The following is a 15,618-nucleotide window of genomic DNA, read 5'->3' as shown; positions in this document are numbered from 1 at the left end:
CTTCTCCCGCTGTGGCTGCTTTCGACCTGGGAGGCGTCTCTCCTCCAAATACTGTCGGCAGAGATCAAATCCCATCCCTGATGTTCCGAGGCTTCCAGGTGTAACTCACAGGCCCAGTTCTGGGTAGGCAGGTGATTTAGCCTCCTGCCTCCCAGTCACAACCCAGGGTGTGTTGACAGCTGCCATTTGATGAAAACAAACACGAGCAGGGTTGACGTGGCCAGCGCCAAGCTCGGGCTTTCAGAGAGGCAGTCATGGCTGACCTCGAACAGCGCTGCTGACCGTCTGAGCCGGGTGCTGAATGCCTCCTTAGTTTTTAAATTAAAATGACTGCATTTAGTGTCTCTTTTTATTTTTTATTATTTATTTATTTTGAGACAGTCTGACTCTGTCGCCCAGGCTGGAGTGCAGTGGAACGATCTCGGCTCACTGCAACCTCCGCTTCCCGGGTTCAAATGATTCTCCTGCCTCAGCCCCCCGAGTAGCTGGGTCTACAGGCGCCCGCCACCACGCCCGGCTAATTTTTGTATTTTTAGTAGAGACAGGGTTTCACTGTGTCGGCCAGGATGGTCTCTATTGCTTGACCTCGTGATCCGCCCGCCTTGGCCTCCCAAAGTGTTGGGATTACAGGCGTGAGCCACCGTGCCCGGCCTAGTGTCTCTTTAGGATTGTTTTATTAAGATTGCTTATTTGATAGCAGATACTATAAAGTTACTAACGATACTGTAAAGACACAGTGGCAGCTCCCAGCTGTGGCACTCCGAGCTCTCCTCTCTAACATTCTGAATTCACAAATGTTTACTTGCTGGGTTTGCTCATTGTTGATTTAATACTTTGCCTGTGGTTTAAACTGTTAAATTGTTGCAAATTGCTATTCTGTGCAAAAGAAACTTGCACTGTGTTGCACCCCCCAGTTTGGCTCTCACGGCATTCCCGGCATTCCCACTCTTCTGTGTCCTTTGGCTATTGTGGGACTGTACTCATGGCTGAGAGGAGGGCAGGGGGCTTCCGCCGTGGCCACAGGGCTGTGGGAAGGCCACCAGCAAGGGCTGGGGGGCCAGGGGGCTTCCAATCTGTCAGGTGCAGGACGTGGCACACATGGGCTTGTGCTGTGGACGAGGTTTTGCTTCTAGGGGAGAAACTGGCCAAGATGCAGCGGGCATCAGCAGACCTCTCCCAGAAAGAGGACATTTCGAGAAGATGAAGGTGGAAATCAGTTTGACCTCCTTGGTCCCCTTTCTGGGGACAGGGAATTACGATTCTGTAACAGCTGAGGTCTGGGGGAAAGAACGGGAAGAAGGACAGGTTGGAAACATTGTGTCTTTGGGGGCTAGTAATGGCTGCAGATCAACCCGAATCAGATTTACAACCAAGCTTCCAGGATGAGTAACTTGACATTCACAAAACTGGATGACTGTCAGTGGTGGCGCCGCATGTATCACTTTTGGGAGGGAGGAGAGATGGCAGAACTAAACTGACGGTGCCGCACTGCAGCCCCCCGCCCAAGCTGGTGAGTGTTAACATCGAAATCTGTAGCAAAACATTTGCCCATGACTTGCACCAGTACCTCTCGAAAGGTGCCCAAATATCTAACAAACATCTGAAAAGGCAACTTCATTGGTTATCAGAGAAATGAACATTTAAAACCAGAAATGTTGTATCATTCCACAGTCAGTGGATTGGCTAAAACCAACGAGTCAGATAAGGCCAGAGTTGGTGAGGAGGTGGGATGGGGCACGATGGGGTGCGATGGGACGCTCGTTCCTCATGGTGGCTGTGACTTGACCTCTTTTTGGAAAACTTTGGCGATATCTTCCAAAGCGGAGCAAACCCATGGCTTGTGACCCAGCCGCTCTGCTCTAGGGCGTGAAGCCACAGCCAGGCCCAAGAGTGTCACCAGCTCCGTGTTCATCAGACCCGTGTGCCCTGCGGAGGTGGACTGGGTGAATACACTGCTGTGTGCTTGCCCAGGGGAGCAGCATGGAATGAGGTGCGTGGAAACAGCCCCGCTCTGCCTGGACGAGCCGACAGGCACATGCTGGGTGGAAGAAGCGCAGTGGGTCAGCACATGTGCAAGGCGTGCAGTGCAGTGACAGACCTAGCAGGGGGAGCAGGAGGCGCAGCTGCCCTGGCAGGAGGCAAAGGAGGCCTGGGGGGCTTCAGGGGCTGGTGAGCATCTGTTGCTGTCCCTTCCCTCCCTTCCCCTCCCCTCCTGTCCCCTCCCCTCCCTTCCCTTCCCATCCTTTTTTTTTTTTTTTTTTTAGAGACGGGGTCTCGCTCTGCCTCCCAGGCTGGAGTGCAGTGGTGCGATCTCAGTTCACTTCAGCTTTGAGTTCTCCTGGGCTGAAGGGATCCTCCCGCCTCAGCCTCCCGGTAGCTGGGACCACGGGCATGTGCCACCACACCCGGCTAACTTTTTTATTTTTTGTAGAGACCGGGTTTTGCCATGTTGCCCAGGCTGGTCTTGAACTCCTGGGCTCAAGCGATCTGCTTGCCTTGGCCTCCCAAAGTAGTTGGGATTCGTTTCTTGATCTGGGTGCTGCTGGTCAGAGTGGATCCTCTCTGGAATTTCATCCAGCCACACGCTGAAGATTTATGTACTTCTCTGTATCTGTTACACTTTAACAGAAAGTTTCCTATAAAACCGTGCCATACCTGGCGTGGTGACTCACGCCTGTAATCCCAGCACTTCGGGAGGCCAAGGCGGGCGGATCACGAGGTCAGAAGATCAAGACCATCCTGGCTAACAGTGAAACCCCCTCTCTACTAAAAATACAAATAATTAGCTGGGTGTGGCGGCGGGCACCTGTAGTCCCAGCTACTCGGGAGGCTGAGGCAAGAGAATGGCGTAAACCTGGGAGGCGGAGCTTGCAGTGAGCCAAGATTGCGCCACCGCACTCCAGCCTGGGTGACAGAGCGAGACTCCATCTCAGAAAACGACAAAAAAAAAAAAAAAAAAAAAAAAACCGTGCCACATGAGCTTCGTTAGAGCTTGCGTTTTCAGTTTCATCTGATTCCCTCTGTGAAAAATACGAGCTTCTACAAAACAGCAGACTCAAAAAGCAACAACAACCAAACCCTCAAACCCAGCCGACTGGTACCATGTTAAAGCCACACGTCTGTCGATTCCCCTGCCGGGTGTTTGCACGCCCTCTCCGTCGCCGTCGCACGGCTCGGTGTGCTGGAGACCCCGGGGGACAGAGCAGTCCCCACCCGCATGGAAGCATGTTCCTGTAACAGCGAAGCAAAGGGATGACGCCTTCGGAGGAGGCCGCTGGCCCAGGCTCCCCAGGGACACTTTCACATTCCATGTGCGGGAAGACCTGAGCACTTCAGAGCCTAAATTACGTGGGAAAAATGTGTGTGTGTCCCAAAGCTGGAGTGAGATTTCCAAGGCGTGTATGAGGCACTTGGCAAGCTTCATTTGTGCCCTAAAGCACAAAATACCAAGGCTTGGGGTGAATTTGGTGACATCCAGAACTGGTAGCCTTATTGGGGCTGGTCACCCCCCAGCCCTGAGGACTGCAGGGAAGGAATGCCTGTCATGAGTGGAACCAGCCAAGTTCACACACAGCCACCTGCTAGCCTGACCCGTGCGTTGAGCCCCGGCCCTTCTCGATCAGAGAGGAAGAGTCCGGATCAGGGGGAGCACACAGGCTGGGAGCTTGTGGAGCCCGGTGTGTGACTTGCTGCATGATTCACAGCAAGGCATTTGCTTTCCTGGGCGTTGGTGACCCGTCTGGGAAGTGGGCACAGGAGCCCAGCTCTTGCATAGATAGCAGGTGAGGGCATGGGGTGGGGGGAGTGGAGCCAGGGCTCGTGGGGGCAGCACTAGAAGGATGAGAAGGGACCTATGGCCTCCAGCTCCAGGTTCAGGACTGAAACGCCAGCAGCTCCTAAAACCTTTGGGTTCTTTAAGAAAAGGCTAATTGCAGAGGACACTTGCTGACGAGGGCAAGGATCAAAGCCCGTGCTGCGTCAGCGTGGTGGCCTGCCAGCTCCAGGCTGCAAAAGTCCCTCGTCATTTCATTTCCTTCCATCCCTGTGGAGCGAACCCTGTTGTTTGCGTTTTTCAGATGAGGATACAGGCTCAGGCTCAGCTCTCAGGCCCCCGGATGCCCGTCTGTGCCCCGAGGTTGGCCTGCGTCTTCTGCTCCCGGGTCCTCATGTGCCCCCATCACAGCCACCCCTGCCCTGAGAGGGAGGCCACTGGGAAAAACCCCGAGAGCGGCCGGGCCTCAGCTCAATGGACTTCATTCGTTGATTCTAATTTTTACTATTTTTTTTTCTTCATACAACAAACATTGTCTGATAAGGGACTTCACTCTTCCAACTTCAAGAAAGGTTCCTCGTGGGTCTGGGTGCTGCAAGGGCCCCATTGGGCCGATCCGGTGACATCACTTGGGGTGGCTTCCTCGGAAGCTGCAGGCCCCTCGGTCCACGGCCCCGTCACGGCAGGCAGTGGACTGGCCGGCGGTGGGCCACTCGTTTTTCATACCCATTTCAAGAGGATTTTAAAGTGTTCTTGAGTCTTTCTTGGATAACGAAAGGTATCCGGACGGTGCCGTTCCATCGTATTTGTCTCAGGTCTCATCTCTCCTCACTCTGCCCTCATTGTAGGAGAGCCTGGCTCCCAGGCCTGCAGGCCGACTGTGGATCTCTGAGAAGCCACTGGGTGGGACTTTGTTCTCTGCTGCAGGGGGAAGCTGTAAGGGAGCACCGGGCCCCCGTCCTGAGCGTTAGTCCACCGTCCTGCAGGTTCTATCTGAACGCTAGCCTGGTGGGGAGGGGGGCCCAGGCCTCATCGTGGAGAGGGTGGGGGTGAGGAGTAAGCCCCCAGGTGGCACATTGCAGCCCCCAGGGCACCCTGGGCTGGGAGTTTAGGAGACCTAGGACGCATCCTGGGGAAGTGAGGCAGGTATGTGGTGTCTTGTTCTTTCCGGATTAAAACCCACAGCATGACCTGTGGCTGGGATCCCCCTGTTCGTGAGTTCTCAAGCGAGGGGAGCCTTAAGGGTGTGACTCACACCTGTCTCAGGAACACGGAGGACAGAGGCGGATGGAGACGGCCTCCCTCTGTGCTTCCGGCCTCTTTCTGGGGAATGCGTGTTCAGCCCTGACGGCAGCCAAAGGTTTGTGCCAGTCTGGTCCTGCGCCCATGAGAGGGTGCTGGGCTGCAGAGATTGGTGGCAGATGCCCTGGAGGAGGGGAGTGGAGCCACAGGTGTCTCCCAGTGGCTGTGGCCGCACGTGTTGCCAGCAGCAGTCTAGGGTCCTAACACAGTGAGTGAAGGACAGGTGGAGGGGAGGGCCGAGGAGGGCCGGCCTTCCCTCTGGAAGCAAGTGTGCTACATGCCCACGGGGGACTGGAGGTGGTGGGTGTTCCAGGTCACTGTGCAGTTCTTACACCTTTGCTGTGCGTTGGAGGAGGAATTATCTTTGTGCTCTAAAGTGTGATATATATGAGGCGAGAGCAAAGGGCTCAGACTTTGATCTGCCAAGCTATGTCTCGTGAAGTCAGGTATTCTGCAAGGGAAGCTTCTTTCTTAACAAACAAATCAGTGTTCAGGACAAGGCTATACTGTTCCAGCCACTGCAGAGACAGAGGATTGGAGGTTAATGTGCACACAAGTTAATTTTCCATTTGATATTTACATTTTCATTATAAAAGTAATACATGTTTATGAAATTTAAACACAGAGGCAAATCTAATAAATAATTAAAGTTGCATTCTTCACTCCATCCCAAATCCCACTCTTTTTCCTGGAGGGAACCACTATAAGTGGTTTGTGGTTTATCATTCTAGAGTTTATACAAAGTACATGTAAGAACATACATACACACACAGGGTTTCCAAAAATGCACCTACGTGTCATGACATCTCTCGGCAAAACCTGATTTTAACTTGTCTTGGGAAACTTTCACTACACATAGATCTACTTCATTTAAAGAAACACTTCCTTTTTTATGCATGTTCTAAAGAGGTACCTATAGACACACACACGTATGCATTATGTCTGTGTGATGGTTTCGGAGCAGTTACCTGATTATCAGTCTCCCAGAACCAGAGTGTGCCTTAAAGACTTGAACTGTGTGTGTGCGATTTGGAAAGTGTCCTAGAACTGCGCTCTTATATTGAGGGACTGGGCAGGGTCAGAAGCAGCCTGTCCAGGCCAACGCAGTGAGGCCTGTCCAGGAAGATTTCGACACTGGCCCTCACAGCTCCCCGGTTTCTGGGTGACCCCGCCTGGCCCAGATGCCGCCTCGCTGGAAGGTGGACTTTGCCTCCTGCCTGCTGTTTCTGTCTGTCTATCTGGTGCATTCATAAGTTCATCAAGGTGGCAAGGAGGCCCTAGGTGCTCCGTGGCCTGGGCTGCAGACTCCTTTTCCACTGTGGAGCCGCTGTGCTCTGAAACGTCCTGCACGGGGTTCCTCCTGTTGGAACACAGGTAAAGGGCTCTATGCATGCATATTTCTGCGTGTTTTATTGACCGGGTCACCTGTGTTCGTTAGCTAGCAGCTCCCTTGCAGTCGTCTGAAGTGCAGGGCAGCAGACACAGGGGCGGTGATGTTCGTCTGACTATGCCTGGTCACAAGGCTGCTGTGTGTCTGTGGGTGCGTCTTCTCTCAGACGCTGCCTGCCTGGCACGCCCTTACCTCTTGGTGAATGTAATTCAAAGCAAAGGCTGCCCCTGGAACTGCCAGACCGGGCCCCAGCATGTCTTGCTGTGCTGGTTTGGCTTTAGGTCAGGGGGTCCCGGTGGAACTCTACGGACTCATGGTCGTGATGGCGCTGGGAGCCTAGAGGTATCTTAGTTGTCCTCACAGGCTTGACTTGGGTGTTGCTGTAAGTGTTCTTCTCGTCACTTCCATGTGGATTGGAATCAGGAGGCATGTCCATGGCAACACGTGGACCCGAACTGGATGGGACCACTGTGTGCCTTCAGTCCAGCCTGCCAGAGTGACAGAGGATGATGCCAGGGCCACAGGGCAAGCCTGGCACACAAGCAAAAGGTGGGGCACATGTGAGTCACATCTCCTTTTTATTGTGGCCTTGTCTCCCTTCCTCTTCCCTCCCAAGTGAAGATGAATTTCTCCTGAGGAAGGCACTGGCCATGGCGCAGACCTGGCAAGGAAGGCAGGCAGCCCCCGTGGACGCCAGGGGTGCTCTGGCCGTGGCCGGGAACTTGTGGATTTTCCGTGCAGATGATTGTGTCATGTACAAATGATGAAAGCTTGCTTTGTTCTTTCCAATCTTTATCTCTCTCCTTTACTTGTCCTATGCCACTGGCTGCAGGAAGTGCCCTGAGGAACGGGGCCTCGTGCCTGCTTCTTTCTTAGTCGGTGGTACGTGGCCATGGACTTTAGCATCTGCTTTTCCTGAGTCTAAATGCAAATCATCCTGTTGCTTTTCTTCTTTTATCACTTAGTGTCAATAGTCCTGTTAATTGGTTTTCTATAGTAAACCATTCCTGTGTCCTAGGATAAACCAAATATGGTCATGATATTTTGGTGAAGTCCTGGCTGGAGTCAGTTTGCAAACGTATATTTACTGTGGGTATTCCATCGCTGGGCATGCGTGAGGCTGGCCTTTAACTACAGGGCGCTCTGCCTTGTCCCTGGTGTTGGCTGCGGTGCCTTTGGTGTTTGCCCAGTGAGTGAAATGCTGACTGGCCTGTGAATGAGCACCTCACTGGAAGTTCAGTGAGTGTCTTCTCCTAGGGGAGGCAGACATTGAATTCGTGTAATATTTTGTACTGGCCGCTGCTTTGCTGAGTGTTTTCACTGGGAAGCCAGGGTTGAATTTTGTTGTGTTGCCTGTCAAGCCTTCTTGTTAAGGAATCAGATGAACTTTGTTAGTCAGTTTCGTCATAGCAAACCATCCTTGCATTCATGAAACAGATCCACATGGTCATCATGTGTGTGTTGACTTTTTAATGCACTGTTAGCCCTGTTTGCTAAATTTTAAAGACTTTTTTGCATTCGTAGTCGTATGAAGAGCAGTGATTCTCAAACCTATGGGCTCTTTACACTCTTAAAAAATTACTGAGGGCCTGGTGTGGTGGCTCAGGCCTATAATCCCAGCACTTTGGGAGGCCGAGGTGAGTGGGTCACTTGAGCTCAGAAGTTTGAGACCAGCCTGGGCAACATGGTAAAACCCCGTCTCTATAAAAAATACAAAAATTAGCCAGGCATGGTGGCACATGCCTCTAGTACCAGCTACTTGGGAGGCTGAGATGGGAGGATCACCTGAGCCCCAGGGGTGGAGGTTGCAGTGAGCTGAGATCACCCCATTGCACCCCAGCCTGGGTGACAGAGCAAGACCCTGTCTCAAAAAAAAAATTATTGAGGACCCCAAAGAGATTTTGCTTTTGAGTTGCAACTATTGTGGTCCTTAACTGGGGTGACTCCCCTTGTCCTCTGGCGGACATTTGGCGATGGCAGGAGATGTTTTTGGTTGGCAGCTGCCGGGAGACAGTCACTCCTGCATCAAATGCACAAAGACCAGGGAGGCTGCTGAATCCCGCAGGGCACAGCCGGCCCCACAGCAGACTTATCCCATCCAAAATGCCAGGAGTACTGAGGTCAGGAGACCTCTAATATGGTGTCGGTAGACGCTAGTTAAGAAATTAACAGTAAGAACATTTAAAAATATTTAATAATTCATTTCAAAGCCCAATGCGTACAAAAAATATTTTTTTTTTTCCTGTGTCCTGGGATAAACCAGCTTTTGTAAGGAAAACCCATAGTTTCCAAAATTAGTAAGGACAGTGGCCCTGTTTTCTATTTTTATGTCTCTTTGATGTCTGACCTCAGCGGCCACAGCCGACATCTCTCTGCCTCTGCAGGCAACCCGTTGTGCTGTGTCGTGGCTGAGGCTCAGAAAGAAAATTATGCTGCCCAAGGCTATGAGCTCGTGAAGAAGGCTCTCAGAACCCCCTGCCTGCGAGGTCTGGGGCCCCCCCGGGTTCCTCACGCCACAATTTGAGACGGTGATTCAGGCACATTTCCTTCTTCCCTTCCCTCTGCACCCTTTCTCCTTGTGAATTTTATGTCACTGTTGCTTCATTAAAGGGATTGGGACGTCTTCCTTCTTTACGTTCTGGGAAAGTTTAATTAATGTTAAAATAGTCTATTCTTATAGGATTTGTAGAATTCACTTGTGAAATCATCTGCCTTTGGTATTTTTGTTAGAGGTAAATTTTATAAAACTGTTTAATAGATATTTTAATTATTTTTATTTTACAATTTTTAAAAAATACTAGATTCCACGTAGAGGTGGTTTTTTTTGTTTTTGGTTGTTTTTTTTGTTTGTTTGTTTTTTGTTGTTTTAGAGATGAAGTCTCACTTTCTTGCCCAGACTGGAGTACAGTGGTGTGATCTTGGCTCACTGCAGCCTCGAACTCTTGGGCTCAAGCAATCCTCTCGCCTCAGCCTCCCAAGTGGCTGGTGTGCCCCACTACGCCCAGCTAATTTGTAAATTTTTTGTAGGGGTGAGGGTCTTTCTGTGTTGCCCAGGTTGGTTTCAAACTCCTGGTCTCAAGTGATCCTCACAGCTCGGCCTCCCAAAGCACTGGTATCACAGGCCTGAGCCACCATGCCCAGTACTCAGATATTTTAATTCTGTAAAAATAGATCAGCTGGGTGTGGTGGCTCACGCCTATAATCCTAGCACTTTGGGAGGCCGAAGCAGGTGGATCACGAGGTCAGGAGATCAAGACCATCCTGGCTAACACAGTGAAACCCCGTCTCTGCTAAAAATGCAAAATAATTAGCCGGGCGTGGTGGCGGGCGCCTGTAGTCCCAGCTACTCGGGAGGCTGAGGCAGGAGAATGGCGTGAACCCGGGAGGCAGAGCTTGCAGTGAGCCAAGATTGCACCACTGCACTCCAGCCTGGGTGACAGAGTGAGACTTCATCTCAAAAAAAAAAAAAAAAAAAAAAATTTCAATTTAGCTATTAAGATTAAAAAATTTTTTTTCCTTTTATATTTATTAATTCCTTCAGTTACTTTGTAATTTTCAGCTTTTTAAGTTGGAGGCTTCATTCTCTTATTGTCTTGCTTTCATTTCTAAAGATTTAAAGTAATTGATGGGTTAAATTTTCCTCTAAAGCACTGCTTTAGTTTTATTAGTATGGTTTCTGAAAATTCTTCAGTTTTTCTTTTTTTTTTTGAGACGGAGTCTCGCTCTGCCGCCCAGGCTGGAGTGCAGTGGTGCGATCTCAGCTCACTGCAAACTCCACCTCCCGGGTTCACGCCATTCTCCTGGCTCAGCCTCCCGAGTAGCTGGGACTACAGGCGCGTGCCACTACGCCCGGCTAATTTTTTATATTTTCTTTTTAGTAGAGACGGGGTTTCACTGTGTTAGCCAGGATGGTCTCGATCTCCTGACCTCGTGATCTGCCCACCTCGGCCTCCCAGAGTGCTGGCATTACAGGTGTGAGCCACCGCGCCTGGCCAATTCTTCAGTTTTTACTTCTATTTTCCCTTTAAGAGGAACATGTAAGAAGATAATGTTTAAATTTCTTTTTTTTTTTTTTTTTTTTTTGAGACGGAGTCTCACGCTGTTGCCCAGGCTGGAGCGAGGTGGTGCAATCTCGGCTCACTGAAAGCTCCGCCTCCCGGGTTCCCGCCATTCTCCTGCCTCAGCCTCCGGAGTAGCTGGGACTACAGGCGCCCGCCACCACGCCCGGCTCATTTTTTTTGTATTTTTAGTAGAGACGGGGTTTCACTGTGTTAGCCAGGATGGTCTCGATCTCCTGACCTCGTGATCCACCCGTCTCGGCCTCCCAAAGTGCTGGGATTACAGGCTTGAGCCACCGCGCCCAGCCTGTTGTTTGTATTTTAATTATTACTTGGTATTGGTTGAGAACTTCTTTTTTTTTTTTTTTTTTTTTTTTTGAGACGGAGTCTTGCTCTGTGCCCCAGGCTGGAGTGCAGTGGCTCGATCTCGGCTCACTGCAAGCTCCGCCTCCCGGGTTCACGCCATTCTCCTGCCTCAGCCTCCCGAGTAGCTGGGACTACAGGCGCCCGCCACCTCGCCTGGCTAATTTTCTTGTATTTTTAGTAGAGACGGGGTTTCACCGTGTTAGCTAGGATGGTCTCGATCTCCTGACCTCGTGATCCGCCCGTCTCGGCCTCCCAAAGTGCTGGGATTACAGGCTTGAGCCACCGCGCCCGGCCGAGAACTTCTTTACTGCTTCATATATGGGTGCTGTTTATGAATGTTTCCATGGGATATTGAAAACAGAAAAGTGTGTTCTCTCTTATCAAGTACAGAATTGCCTCTTTCTCCTTATGCGCTGCTGCTTTAATTTTGTTGTTTATGTGTCTGATAGCCTCGTGTGCTTATTTCTTGCCCGCGTGTTCTTTCTCGGGTTGGAAGGGACACGCGTGTCTCCTGCCTTCATGTGCTGAGATGGGTTTCTGTGGCATCCTCTGAATTTCTGCTTAATGAAGTGTGTCGGGTTATTTGGCGTGAATATATCGAATGACTGTATTTGCTCTAAGCATTTTAGTTTAAGCGTGATATTCCTGATTTGTCTCATTTATTTCATTTGGCCTGATATTGTCTAATATCATGATATCGGACCCTTTTTTTTTTGCATTTTTCCAGTATATATTTATTTCATGTATTTTTAACTCTGCTGAATTTCTTTTTTTTTTTTTTTTTTTTTTTTTTTGAGACGGAGTCTCGCTGTGTCTCCCAGGCTGGAGTGCAGTGGCCTGATCTCGGCTCACTGCAAGCTCCGTCTCCCGGGTTCACGCCATTCTCCCGCCTCAGCCTCCCAAGTAGCTGGGACTACAGGCGCCCGCCAACACGCCCTGCTAGTTTTTTTTTTTTTTTTTGTATTTTTAGTAGAGACGGGGTTTCACCATGTTAGCCAGGATAGTCTTGATCTCCTGACCTCGTGATCCACCCGCCTCGGCCTCCCAAAGTGCTGGGATTACAGGCTTGAGCCACCGCGCCCAGCCTCTGCTGAATTTCTCTGTTAGGTCTTTCTCTTCTATCTGCAGAGTTGGGGTTTGTTTTAAACTAGTGTGAATGTTGTCCTTTTAGTAGGTGATTGGAGTCTCTTTGTATCGGTAGGTATGATTGGTGTGTTTGGACCAGGGCTATGGTCATTTTGTGTATTGTAGGGAGTTGCAGTTAAAATACATGCACATTCGCGCACACACATCACAGATGCCTGCATCGTCCCGTGTGTGGTTTCTGCTCTTGGCCTTTCTGGGTTTTTGTTTCACTTCGGTCGAGTTTTTGGTGTTGAGCTGATAGTTGGGAGAGTTGGAGTCTTGTTTGTGGCTGCCTCATGCTCATGTCCGTGTCTAAGATCCTCAGGCTGCTCCTTTTTGGGTAACGTCTGTTGCTTCTCTAGGAAGAGTGACAGTGGCAGAGCATGTGGCCCCTCGCTCCTGTCCCAGAGCCAAGCTGTTCTCTCTCCCCACTCCCGGCACCCGGTGACCTGCAGGCACTTTGCTTTTGGAGCAGAAAGTGGGCACATTTAAAGTAAGGGTGGGCATGTGTGGCACACGGGAGGAGGCAGGCAGGTGGGGGTCCACATAACTCCTTTCGCTGCCTTATCTACAGGGTGGGTGAGTTGGCGTCTTCACAGGCAGAACTGTGTTGTGAGTGTTGTGGGTGTTGTAGGGCTTGTGGGGGTTGTGGGAGTTGGGGTTGTGGGGGTTGTGGGGGTTGTGGGGGTTGTGAGAGTTGGGGTTGTGGGGGTTGTGGGTGTTGTGAGAGTTGGGGTTGTGGGGGTTGTGGGGGTTGTGGGTGTTGTGAGAGTTGGGGTTGTGGGTGTTGTGAGAGTTGGGGTTGTGGGGGTTGTAGGGGTTGTGGGGGTTGTAGGGGTTGTGGGTGTTGTGGGTGTTGTAGGGGTTGTGGGTGTTGGGGGTTGTAGGGGTTGTGGGAGTTGGGGTTGTGGGGGTTGTGGGTGTTGTGGGAGTTGGGGTTGTGGGTGTTGTAGGGGTTGTGGGTGTTGGGGTTGTGGGTGTTGGGGTTGTGGGGGTTGGGGTTGTGGGGGTTGTGGGTGTTGTGGGAGTTGGGGTTGTGGGTGTTGTAGGGGTTGTGGGTGTTGGGGTTGTGGGGGTTGTGGGTGTTGGAGTTGTAGGGGTTGTGGGAGTTGGGGTTGTGGGGGTTGTGGGTGTTGTGGGAGTTGGGGTTGTGGGTATTGTAGGGGTTGTGGGTGTTGGGGTTGTAGGGGTTGTGGGTGTTGGGGTTGTGGGGGTTGTGGGTGTTGTGGGAGTTGGGGTTGTGGGTGTTGTAGGGGTTGTGGGTGTTGGGGTTGTGGGGGTTGTGGGTGTTGGGATTGTAGGGGTTGTGGGAGTTGGGGTTGTGGGGGTTGTGGATGTTGTGGGAGTTGGGGTTGTGGGTGTTGTAGGGGTTGTGGGTGTTGGAGTTTTAGGGGTTGTGGGTGTTGGGGTTGTGGGGGTGGTGGGTGTTGTGGGGGTTGTGGGGGTTGTGGGAGTTGGGGTTGTGGGTGTTGTGGGTGTTGGGGTTGTGGTTGTTGTAGGGGTTGTGGGTGTTGGAGTTGTGGGTGTTGTGGGTGTTGGTATTGTAGGGGTTGTGGGGGTTGTGGGTGTGGGGTTGTAGGGGTTGTGGTGGTTGTAGGGTTTGTAGGGGTTGTGGGTGTTGTGGGTGTTGTCGGGGTTGTCACCCAGGCTGGAGTGCAGTGGTACGATCTTGGCTCACTGCAACGTCCGTCACCCAGGTTCCAGTGATTCTCCTGCCTGAGGCTCCTGAGTAGCTGGAATTACACGTGTGTGCCACCATGCCCAGCTAATTTTTGTATTTTTAGTAGAGACAGGGTTTCACCCTGTTAGCCAGGCTGGTCTTGAACTCCTGACCTCAAGCCATCTGCACGCCTCAGCCTCCCAAAGTGCTGGGATTACAGATGTGAGCCATCCCACCCGGCTGACAGCTAAATTTTTAAATGCCGTTTATACTTGTGATTCTTTATGTGTTTAACTTTCTTTTTTTTTTTTTTCCTTTTTTTGTCTTGAGTTAACTTTCTACTTTACCATCACCATCATTATTATTTAACATTCTTTTCCTTCATTTTCCTGCCTGCTGTGGGACTGGGTGAAGTTTTTTTTTTAATTTTCCATTCCTCCTGTTGCAGAAGTCACACATCTGTCAATCATTTACATTCTTGGAGCATTGTCCTTAAATGTTAGGATGCATGCTTGACGTCACAAAAGTTCACCGGTGTCTCTATTTTCTTTTTTTAAAAATTTCAATAGTGTATGGGGTACAGGTGAATTTTGGTTATGCGGACGAGTTCTTTTTTTTTTTTTTTTTTTTTTTTTTTGAGACGGAGTCTCGCTCTGCCGCCCAGGCTGGAGTGCAGTGGCCGGATCTCAGCTCACTGCAAGCTCCGCCTCCCAGGTTCACGCCATTCTCCTGCCTCAGCCTCCCGAGTAGTTGGGACTACAGGCGCCCGCCACCGCGCCCGGCTAGTTTTTTTTTGTATTTTTTAGTAGAGACGGGGTTTCACCGTGTTAGCCAGGATGGTCTCGATCTCCTGACCTCGTGATCCGCCCGTCTCAGCCTCCCAAAGTGCTGGGATTACAGGCTTGAGCCACCGCGCCCGGCCGCGGACGAGTTCTTTAGTGGTGAATTCTGAGATTTTAGTGCACCTGTCACCCGAGCAGTGTACACTAGACCCAATATAGAGTCTTTATCCCTCACCCCCTTCCCAATTTCCCTGCCCATTATGTTTTAGCTCCCACTTATAAGTGAGAACAGAGTTTTTGGTTTTCCGTTCCTGAGTCACTTCACTTAGAATAACGGCCTCCAGCTCCATCCAAGTTGCTGCGAGACATTATTTTGTCCCTTTTGATGGCTGAGTAGTATTCCGTGGTGTGTATGGACCACGTGTTCTTTATTCACTCTCCAGTCCATGGCCACTCAGGTTGGTTCTGTATCCTTGCAATTGCAAATCGTCTTGCTACAAACATGCCTGTGTCTTCTTCCTCTCATGGCTTCTTTTCCTCTGGGTAGATACCCAGGAGTGGGATTGCTGGATCGAATGGTGGATCTACTTTTAGTTCTTTAAGGAACCTCCACGCTGTTTCCGTAGTGGTTGTACTAATTTACAATTGTAGAGGTGTTCCCTCTTCCCCACATCCATGCCAACAACAAATATGGAACGCTTCACGAATTTGCTTGTCGCCCTTCTGCAGGGGCCACACTCATCTCCTCTGCCTCGCTCCGGTTTTAGTGCATGTACGGGTGACGCAAGCATGGGCGTCTCTGTTTTCTTCCCAAATAGCATAAAGATCTTGGAGCCCAGACTTTGGTTCCGTGGTGTTTTCAAACCAGCTTTCCTGGTGCGTGGGTGCTGTGCGGGCATCTGCATCTCCGTGCTCGGAGTCCCCGGGGGGTCTCCAGACAGGATCCCGGTTGTCACCTGAAACTTGGAGAAGGGACAGGAGTGCGCTGCAGGCAGGGGTGTGACCACATCTGCATCCCTCCCAGAGCATGCGGCTGCGTCTTTTTAGTCCATTTCTTCCCCCACTGCATGCTGGGGCATTCATCTTGTCTCAGCCCTGAGTGTGTGTGTGTGTGTGTGTGTGTGTGTGTGTGAGGGTGTGTGTAAAGCATGAACGTGGCAGTG

At 50.9% G+C, this 15,618-nt stretch overlaps 1 protein-coding gene and 1 non-coding gene across 10 annotated transcripts in view; one reads left to right on the top strand and one right to left on the bottom strand.

Annotated features, from left to right (window-relative positions):
- The window catches only part of AGPAT3 (1-acylglycerol-3-phosphate O-acyltransferase 3), a 124,968-nt gene that overhangs the window by 33,553 nt on the left and 75,797 nt on the right, over positions 1 to 15,618 (top strand). Inside the window, exon 1 of one of the 9 annotated variants that reach the window (XM_077995624.1) lies at positions 6,295 to 6,448. The exons of 7 other annotated variants lie outside the window; for them this stretch is intronic. The gene's annotated coding sequence lies outside the window, so the exon portion shown is untranslated. Of the gene's footprint in view, positions 1 to 6,294; positions 6,449 to 12,169; positions 12,354 to 15,618 lie in introns of those variants that run through there. One more of the 9 variants, XM_077995623.1, reaches the window with a different exon arrangement.
- On the bottom strand, positions 15,140 to 15,242 carry LOC114677199 (U6 spliceosomal RNA). Its single transcript, XR_003728500.2, has one exon. It is a non-coding gene; the product is annotated as a U6 spliceosomal RNA (small nuclear RNA).

The sequence above is a fragment of the Macaca mulatta genome, chromosome 3 (assembly GCF_049350105.2).
Source record: "Macaca mulatta isolate MMU2019108-1 chromosome 3, T2T-MMU8v2.0, whole genome shotgun sequence".
NCBI classification, from domain to species: Eukaryota; Metazoa; Chordata; class Mammalia; order Primates; family Cercopithecidae; genus Macaca; species Macaca mulatta.
The sequence above is the reverse complement of the archived record's forward strand: the minus strand, read 5'-3'. Positions and strand labels throughout refer to the sequence as shown.